The sequence below is a fragment of the Myodes glareolus genome, chromosome 2, assembly GCF_982192425.1.
Source record: "Myodes glareolus chromosome 2, mMyoGla1.1, whole genome shotgun sequence".
NCBI lineage: Eukaryota > Metazoa > Chordata > Mammalia > Rodentia > Cricetidae > Myodes > Myodes glareolus.
This window is the reverse complement of record NC_142027.1, coordinates 11,759,500-11,770,663: the sequence shown is the minus strand read 5'-3', so window position 1 is coordinate 11,770,663 and position 11,164 is coordinate 11,759,500.

Below are 11,164 nucleotides of genomic sequence, written 5' to 3'. Positions count from 1 at the left end.
TCTCACATCCATGTGGCATTATATTAAAAACAAACCTGTAAGTGTTCTATCCTTACTATTATTGATAACCGGTTGTATTTAATTTTAAATGAAATGTGGTTATAGCTGTTATTGTGTATACAGAAGAGCCTACACTCTACAGAGAGCTCAGTATGCTCCACAGCTTGGCATCCACTAAGACATTGGAATTCCTCAGTGATCACTTAAAAGACACATCTCTCTTTGGAATTATTTTAATGAATGTTAGCTGCAAGGTGTGGGCTTTCTAACAAGCTTATATTTTTAAAATTTTAAAATATTCCTAAATGTTTAGAGAACACCATCCAACCATATATGCTTTTCTTTATTTGCAGGGTCAAAGATTATGGGAGTAAATCAGCTACCTGCACCCTTGATGGTATAAAAGGCATCTGACACTAAGACTTTCAAAGCAATGAGTGACAGCTTGCTCACTCAGTATGGATAGACGAAGGCATGTGCAGCCACCTGGAGTGTGATAAAAGATATCTTCCATATGGATGGCCTATGGGTTCTTAATAATTCATGGGAATGTTAAATGCAGGGGAGATGTGCCTTAAAACTTCAGATATTATAAGGGATGTTATTACAAGTAAACTTTAATAATATAAAGAATTTTACTCTCATATGTATCAGAAAGTTGGAATCTACTTATTATTTCTGTGGAAAAATCTTATCAGAAAAGAGCATCAGTCCCACAGAAAACACAATCTCTAACCTCACTACTCCCTTGTATTTCTACTGATACAGAATTGCTAAGCAAATAATTACATGGGGATAAAGTTATTGTGAAGCTATGTAAAGCATAAAAATCTATTGTGCTCAGTGTGTAAAGATGAAACCATGTACTCTCAATTCAAGGGGGAAATTTATTTCAAAATAACTCAGAAAGATCATGAAAATGACCAGTCAAAAGCCAACACATCATGATCAAGAGTCGATGACAATGGAGAGTTTTGGTAATCTGGTCCCTGTCCAGGGACTGGAATTCCCACTGATTCAAACAGTGACACAGCATGTGGTACCTTCTTTAGAAAATCATATGATTAGACCACAAATATTCAAAATATTCAGAGTTCTGATGTGATGATAGCTTTCTCAGTAAAATCCAGAGGATTGATATCTTCCATAGAAAGGGGGACAAAAGTAGCCATATCCATAACCACCATAGCCCCCAAGGTCGTAGCTGGAACCATAGCCATATCCAAGGCCATAGTAGTTGCCATAGTAGTAGCTCATTTATTAGTAACTGAGGATCAGAAATTATGTTGATGGTGGGGTTCCTGAAAATGACTGTCACCCTCTATACCTGGAGTTTTATATTTTCACAGTACAGGCTTGGCAAACCACATCAAGGGTATTTCTATCTCTTTGTAAGTTACTGATAAAAATCAACAATAATTCCATTATGCTTTATTACTAATTGTACCAAAAAATGCATAGCAAATTATTTTGAACTTGTTAATACTTAATCTTTGTAACTTAGAGTTAGGTTTATTTTAATTATGACCATATCTTTATTATTATTATAGTTCTACATTAAAATATGTCATCCAATCTCTCTTTTGTCACCATCTTAGGGTTTTGTGTTTTTATATTGTTATATTTTAGTTATCTATAATAATGTGGTTCATTATACTTCCATGAATTTATGTCATTATATTTAGCTCATCGGCACTCCACCACTAACTCATTTCTTCCTCCTGCCTACTGTTGACCTTCCTTCTCCAAAGTCCCTCTTTTAATTTGATGTATTTGAGCAGGAGAGCATATATCTGCATGTGTACAAATTAATATATTTTTCGAGATCTTTGTCTATCATCAACAGAAAGATTGCTTTTTCTTTTAAATTAGAATTAGCTTTGATCTTTTCCAAACATTCCATTTTCTTTCTTTCAAAATAATGTAATAATTAACTTTAGAGATTATGGAAATGCTATTTCTAATCATTTAGAACACCAAAACTACTTATGATTATATGGTTAATGTTAAATCTTGCTTTTTTTTGGAACTGTGTGCCATGAACTTTTAACTACTTTTGTGTTGGTCAATAGCAGATTCCACAGAACAGATCTTCTCAAGCACAAGATGCCATCATTTTCTTTCTGTTCTTATCTTACTAAGATCATTCTTCTTGCACAATTTCCCAATGTTTTTGAAACTCTAGGTAGGCATCTTCATTACAGATATTTTATTTTCTGGAAAAGTAAAATGTCATTAGCTTTTAGTCATCATAGTCTACAATTCCACCCACCTAGCAGAGTAGCTCCATTTTCATTTGGGGAGATGGTCAAAGGGATATTCGAGACCAGAGATGGCTCTGTACCTTACTGATTGCACTGTACATATATGCCTAGATAGCATTGGGTTTATAAATAGAGAGGTGGACAGCAACATAGAGTTGTTATAACAGTACATCTTAATAGTAGTTACATGACTGTGATCTTTTTCTCCAGATAGGGTCAATTATCAGTATTTTTAGACCATGGTTGGTCATAGATCAGAAAACTTCAGTGAAGGAGGGAAGATGATATTTTTAGTGTGAATTTCAATGAATAAAGCTGGTCTGAAGTTCAGAGAGTAAAACAGTCACACTGATCAGACTTACAGACCAGGCAGTGGTGACACACAGCTTTAATCCCAGTAGCCACAGTAGTTTGCCATAGAATCCAGGTGATAATGGTGCACACCGTTAATCTCAGCACTAGAGAGGAATATAAAACTGGAGGAGATAGCTCTCACTCACAGTCTCATTGTGAGATCCCTGGAGGCAGGATTGTCATTTCAGACTGAGGTAGAGGTAAGAGCCAGTGGCTGTCTGTTTTGCTGTTCAGATCTTCAGGTTGAACCCCAAATTTTGTCTCTGGGTTTTTATTAATCGTGCTACAGGTACTGGTCTAAATTCCTTGCCCATTTCACACAGGTAACTAGTATATCTATCAAATACATGTAATCTGTTTTTTTAATCTATTATACCTTGTTCAAATATCATATGTTGGTACTCTAAGGAGCATTTAAATAGTTGGAGAAGTGAAGAATAAGAGAAATGGCACAAAGAAGAAAACAAATTACAGATGGCACAATGAAACCAGGACAGCCTGATATTTTCCTCAACAACCCTGCCCAAGTGGACAGGAGATACAGAGAAAAGATTGCATTTGCTAGCGGCTCACTGAGCAACAGTGAGTAAAACTGTGCCTTGTCATTGGCTGGTGACTATTTTTAAGAAAAGTGAGATTCGGGCTCCAGTGTCAACACTTCTTTATCATCCTCAGTGACAGTAGCTTTCTACTATGGCAATCCAATGCAGTAGTATGTTAGGGGTGGGAGTGGAAACTGTCTCCAAAGGCATCACATCCTTCAACTTGAATGCATGCTGAAAATCATCCAGTGCACAAAGAAAAACCATTCATGCTTCTATCACAATAAAACGAAGGCACACAGACAGTGATAATGTTCATGATAAGGAAAGCCAATAGCCAATGTTTGAAGCAATTGATCTTCATGATCACACCCTCTTCAGCACTCCAGAAAAGACTCATATATGGCATTGATAAGAAAACAAAAATATCATGAAATCTTATAAAAATATTGGATGTTATGGAATAAGTTGTGTTTTCAATAAAATCTTAATGCCAGTATCTCTCAAAGAAAGAAAATTTGAACTATCTACAGCCATACTCACAAAGACTTTAGCTGGCACCATAGCCATATCCTGAGCCATCAAAGTCAGAGTTGAGGACACAGTTGTAATTCATTGTTTAAGAGGCTAAGAGTGGGTTTGATATTAAGCATGAATTAATTTCATGAGAGTGGCTATTAACCTGTGTTCTAAAACCCTGATATCCATGCTGGGCAAATTTGGCCCCCATCTGTAGTCATTGCTCATTCTCATTTTCTTCAATAATATACAAAACAGCAGAATTCCACTTCTGCTTTGAGAACTTTTAATGCCACAGATGCATGGTGACAGTCGTTTATTTGCTCACCTACACATCTCAATGCAGACTCTCAATAAGTATAATTATGATCAAGTCTTCCAAGCTTATGACCGCATTTACAGAACACAGTTGAATTACCAGATGCAATCCCTTCTCTTCTTGTATCAGTCAAATTTTTTCTTCTTATTGATGTTTCTTTTCTTAACACTGTGATCATATTTTGCTCTTTGTTTCTTACAATGAATTTGTGTTGGAAAGAACCTGTCAGTTGAAATATCAATTTATGAGGCCACAGTCCTTCAGTCCATACTCAGGGATAGCCATTGCATGTCATGTAGTCTTGAGTGTCTCTGAGTTTCATGAAACACCAATGTTCACCTGTGAGAAAAACAAAGAGAATGTCTATTTTGACTGCTGCTAAGCTCCAGAAGCAAAGAATCACAAGCATCTAATGCTCAGCTCTCAGCTCCCACAAGTGATTATACTAGGTCAATGAGAACAACGCCATGGACGAGTGCCCTCTTCTAGAGTTTGAGGATCCTGAAATGTACACAGTCAGTTGAAGTGGTAGTAGAAAGAGACTTGGATTTATTTAAATGAAAGGACAAATATTTACCATTTCCTAAAATAGTTGGGCTCTGTTAATTTTTGAGATATTTGGAGTACAGTAAGAAAGTATCTCTCAAAGAAGAGAAAACACCACATCTTATAAGGAAGACAGCTTTAAGTATTTTGTGAATGAATTATGAGATGGACAAAATAAATCAAATCACTTCTGGATTTCTATTAAGGTAATTGTTATTGGTGGCATAGAGTAATGTTTCCATGGAAACAAGAAGTTAGCACAATGTCCACAACTTGATCATAATAAAAAAAATTCACATGGATTGATGAAGTTCTATATCAGAAAAACAGATTCTACTTCAGTTTGAGGTTGGCTATACAGTTGTAACATAGTAGGACCCAAAGGAGTTATCAGAAAAACAGTGAAAAGGTTTATGTATGATATTTGAAGACATCAGGGAACAAATGAAGAAAGACATTAAAATAATAAAGATTTAAATGACAAAGATATAAACAAATTATTTAGTAAAAATGTTAAAAATCTCTGTCATAGAATGAAGCAGTTGTTAGTCTATAAGATCCTCCAGAAGTACACACGTGATAAAGAAAATAATAGACCTGTTGGGCATGTTTGTGTTCATGGTGATTCGTAAGTGCTGAAGCTCCATTTTGATGATGAAAATGAGTTTTCCGTGATTAAAGGTCACCATGTATAGATTGGAGGATTATCTTTAGTTCGTCTTTGAAAAGAACATCACATATATACATGTAATAATGATTAGGGAAAAATAAGAGACTGTGAATTTGAAGGTAGCAGAGGAGTATTTGAAAGGAATGGGAAGGGAGAAAAATTGTGATTAAATTACAATCTAAAGAAAAAATTAAACAAAGAAAATACCAGTCAACATTATCAACATGAAAACCAGTGGGGAAGATTCTCAAAAATCTAAAAATAGATCTTCAAACTTTCATATGACCTATGTATAGCATTTCTACTTAAATACCCAGAGTATCATCATATACACAATGGGATTTTATTCATCTATTAATACAAACAATGTTATGAAATGAAAGAAGATAAATTATGATACAGAAACATACTAAGGTACCCTGAATGATCTCTTTACGCAAGTATCCTGGCAACAAGGTTAGTGTGGGACATTTAATTAGGATGCCTGTGGAGAGTTACTTTGACCTTCATTTCTTTTCAACCTATCAGAGAATTGTTACTTACCCTTGGATTTTGATTGCTAATCGACATAGGAGGACAATGTGGAGGTCTATAATAATAAAAGTATTAATGAAATTTGTCAATAAGGACTGATGAAGAACTACATTTTTACTTAACTATTGCTGAAGTATAATTGGCTCAGTTGACCTCAAAGAGAAAGAAATGGGAGCATAAGCAGGGTTTAGGGAACCTGCTTTCAGCACCCAAGGAGACTGTTAATACCATACCAGCATAAACAAGGATGGATGCTTCTGCAAAAAGATTTAGAGAGTGAACAATGAAATATAACAGAAAAGAAAATATCTTTTGTGTATTACACAGAGGATTTATAATAGTCAATGATGATTTTACTTACCAAAAAATAGGGCATTCAACTTTCAGAAGATATTTGGAATATCAATATCTTCTTATTTTTTAAATGTCAGATGATATAAAAAGCATTATTCCCCTGTCATATCATATTAGTCAGTGTTTCTATTGCTACAACAAAACACAATAAAACGATGAGGAGGAAAGTGTTTATTCTGCTTACACTTACAGATTGCTGTTTGCTGTGGGAGCTCCTTCAGCTAATAGCCTTTAAGATACCAACCCACTTGGGCATGATCTCTTTGGTTTTAAAAAGCAGTAGCCTTGAACTCTCTCTCTTGCTTCAGACTCTGCTTCTGGTTACTAGACCCCTTTTCCTGATCATGCAGAGGGCTGTTGTCTAGGACGGTGATCTGTAAGATTTTCCTTTAAATAAATAACCCTTTTATTAGTCATAATTCCAAACTGGTGTGGGATTGTTTTGTAACTTACACCTTTAGCTGTTCATTACCAAAGGAAGTCAGAACAGAAACTCAAGCAGGGCTGGAACCTGGAGGCAGGGGCTGATGCAAAAGTCACTGAAGGGTGCTATTTAGTGACTTGCTTCTCCTGAATTGCTCAGCCTGCTTTATTATAGAACCCATGACCACCACCTCAAGGATAGTACCACCTGCTATGAAGTGAGCTCACCCCCATTTATCACTAATTAAGATCTCATGGAAGCATTTCCTCACTTAAGGCCCCTTTCTCTCTTGACTCTAGCTTGTGTCAAGTTGACACACAAGATCAGCAAGTATAAACATATAAGTGTTTTATTTTAAACTCTCCAAAGACAAAATTTTAAACAAGTTTTAAGAATAACTATAATTATATTGTTGACAGAAAACTGCTTGCATCAAAAAATTATGGCTTGGGCTTTGTAAGAAGTGATATCACAAAATCCTTTTGTATAAACAAACCAAAAGGAAACCAGGTTTGTTATGCAGACATTTTGTCAAGGAATAGACACTCCACTGAAACAAATGAATTGAAGTGGTGGCAACAATTTTACACAGAAGTCACTCTGAAGGGACCCCCTCCTTCCTCCTTGGTATTCTACTGAATTTTTTTTTCTTTTTTCCCTCCTCAATGTTTTTGTCGTGATGTGTGACATTAGCGCACTACTCAGCTAATGAGGTTAATAATGTCCTTGACTTTGAAGACAAGAAGTAAAATGGGGAAGAGTCTCTAAGTTCTTTAGTGAGATACAAATTTATTCAGAACACAGAAAAATATGATATCTTTGGTTAATAGTACAGAAAAGACAGCCACTGTTGACTGCCACAGATGGTTTAACTGGAGCCAGCTCCACAGATCCCTCTCAGGGTCTTGGTCATCAAGTCTAAGGTCAAGGAACAAGAGAAATTGGCATGAAGTAGAATTTTGAAATCTAATTTCAGTTTCCCCTGAAAAGCAGAAGCCTTGGGCTGACTCCTTTGGTATGTGGCAGAAAGAAGATCAGGGGATGTGATGTCTTTCCAACATGTCGTCTATATTTTGTACTTTGTGATCATCCATCCTGAACAATGGCTCCACCAACCAACAAGAAGCTCAGGGACTCTGCCCCTGCTACTGGATTGCCTTCACTACACATCTGCAGGAAGTATATCCCTAATGTAGAGTGTGGCTTCACACCTCAATTTCTTCAGAAGTTTGTTTCTGATTCGGTGTTGAATTGGGAGATTTTGTTAAATTTGCATAATCGTTCTAGAATTGTGTTGTTCTCTTTAGGGATTCCTGCACAGAGTCAGTTCTCCTGCTGTGCCCCTCCCCTGTGCCCCTTACCCCGGGCACTCACTTACATTATATTGAAATCCCTTCCTTGCTCTTAAACTTCAGGTGGAAAGAGCATTTCCACATTTGGTGGGTGTAGTCTTGGCCAAGCTCTTTGCTGATACCTTTATCAGAATGAAGTCTTCTGATTTTAATGTGTCAAAAGTCTTCATTCAAAACATGTGTTGTGTTTTTGTCAACTTTCTTCTGTGCTTATTAAACCCTGAGGCATCGTCATTGGTTAATAGTTTGGACTGTATAAACTCGTGAACCCAATCGTTTTGCATTCCTGATTTTTTAATGGAGTAATATTAGCATTTTAGTGATGGAAGTTTGAAATTTTAAGACAGTTACTGAAGGATTTTGGAATTATTTTTACCAAATAAGCTAGAAACTGTCTTTCAATGACCAGTTTAGGCTTCAAGGTAACCTAAGCCTCATAAAATCTGTTTATTCTACTTCATCCATTTTAATGACTGTGAGGGCACTAGAGGTGCCTCTATTCCTCTCATTTTAGTATAAGTGTCTTCTCCCTCTTTTTCTTTGTGTAGCAAGCCAGCATGTTTATCAACTTAGCTGATTTATTTAAAAAGAAGTTTTTTTAATTTTTAATTAACTTTTGAGATTTCTCTCATTTATGACTTAATTAGTAGTGTGTTGTTTAGTTTTGAATGCTTATTCTCCGGCTGTCCTCCAGCTATTTCTATTCCTTGGTTCTGGTAGAGTTTAAGAACATATTTTATATGATTTACATTCTTTTAAACTTAAGACTTTTTACTAGTCAGCATCACCCTCTGTCCTGCTGAACACGAACTGAACACACAACTCACCGAATCTGCCAGTGTATAACAGGTCAATTTGATCAATAAATATCCTCAGCAGCAATCTGACTGCTTTGTTGACCTATCAACAACTGAGGCAGAGGGCTGGGATTCGGAGCTCTACATTTGTAAAAAAAATTAGATGAAATGGCATGTGCCTCATGTATTTTGAATCCCGTCTTAGATCTATACATTAAAGAGGAGAAATTGAGGCACTGATGTTTTACAAATAAGGGGCATGAATAGTTCTTTTTACAATACCCAGTATCCCCCTTTAACAATAATATTCCCTGTTGGCACCATTTGGAGTCCTGGTCTCCAGCTACTCTTCCCTGCTAGAGATCTTTACTTTCCTTCTGATTTGAGTTACTGACAGCTGTGTCAAAGTTGTTTACCAGCTCTGCTTCACGAGCACGTGTTGTCTTGCCTTGAGGATCAGATAAGGTTTTCACCTCTTGGCCCACCTGACTGTGTTGGGTATATAAGCCTCCGTGGTGCTATTGAATAAAGGGCTTCTTACCAGTGACTAGAGGTCCGTGTCTCTGTCTCTCTGTCTGTATGTCATTGTGTGTTTCAATCTCCAGCTCCTTGCCAGAAGCTCACGAACTGTATGGTAGTGCATAGAGAGCAGAGAGGTGTTGAGCACTGCAACTCCCCTTGATCATCTTTCTTTATTATTATTATTATTATTATTATTATTATTATTATTATTATTTATAAAAATTTCCACTTCCTCCCCTCCTCCCAATACCCTCCCACTCTCCCCTCTCCCTCTCCTCCTCCCTCTCCAGTCCTAAGAGCAGTCAGGGTTTCCTGCCCTGTGGGAAGTTCAAGTTCGTCCCCACTCCACCCAGGTCTAGGAAGGTGAGCACCTAAACAGACTAGGATCCCAAAAAGCCAGTACATGCAGACGAAACAAGTCCCAGTGTCATTGTCAATGGCTTCTCAGTCAGCCCCCATGTCAGCCACATTCAGAGAATCCGGTTTGATTACATGCTCGTTCAGTCCCAGTCCAGCTGGCCTTGGTGAGCTCTCATTAGATCAGTCTCTTTGTATCAGTGGGTGATCGCACCCCTCGCGGTCCTGACTTCCTTCTGAATTTTTCCCCCTCCAACATGAGAATTAGCACAGCCAGTCATGTTTTATTAGGGGCAATGTATACATTTCATTTTCCTCCATCATTTTACTTTTTATTTCGTAAAATGTGGTTAATTTGTTGAATTCATTGATATAATCAGACCATTCCATTTGGGAGTGCATTTCACTGTAACCATCATGCTATTTTCCATTGGTTGCCCTTTTTATTTTCATGTTTATTACTCTATTCTGTCGTTTTAAGCAGTTATTATAATGACTCTATTTATCTAGTATGTTGATTTATAATTTGTGCTTCTCAAAATATTTCTATTCTTTCATAGAGTTCACATCATTTGTAACTTAATACTCTGGCTCCAAATTCAAATAAAATATAAGTTTTTATATAAAAAAGCATTTAAATACAAGATTCCTAATTTTTCTCTATTTCAAATGTCATATATAAAACTTTTTTCAATTTTAGAAAATATATATCTATTGAGTCACTAATATTATTTTGAAGATACATTTTATCAATGAATTAGAATTAAAATAATGCATAATTAAAATAACCCTCTCTCCATCTCTCTGATGATCAGAGGGTTAAGATGCACTTAGATTGGAGGGATTTTTGGTTCATTTTTCTTTGTTTAACATGGTTTCAAATATTTACTTCCTTATCTCTTCACCTAGTCTTAGAACTACAGTTGAGCCCTTCATTAACTGTAGAAAAAAAATTCAGTGTTCCTTATAATATTGTATTTGTCTTGTTCTCAATGTTTTATATATACATACGTAGATAGATGATAGATACAGAAATATAAGTTTAATGCAGTTCTATATATATATGATATATATTGCTTATATCTATTGATGTTCCTTCTTATGAATTTTTGTTGCTTTTTGTTCTAATTATATTTCTTTGTTTATAGATTTTTGTTACACTTTTAAATCTTCATTGACAATTTTAAACTCCTTAGCTATTACTGACATGGATATCAAAAGCTACCATTTTTTACATTTGTAATATTTTTAATGCCTACCATTTCTAGTTAATTCTTACATATTTCTCTCTCTCTCTCTCTCTCTCTCTCTCTCTCTCTCTCTCTCTCTCTCTCTGTTTCTCTCTCTTTCCATCTTTCTCCCCCTCTGTATGTGTGTTTGTGTGCACGTGTGTATATGCATGTATCTTTCATACTGTTTCTGTCTGGTCGTGCATTTTAACCGTTGCTATCACTATAGCTTTTTATATATTAATGAGTTAAGTATTGTCTGTTTCCTCTTTCACATACCCATTTTCTGTGCTATAGTTCTCTCCTACTCTGACACTTCATTTTCCTTTAACAGTAATTTTTATTTCCTTTTGCTATTCCTGTCTCGTATCTTTTTTGTTC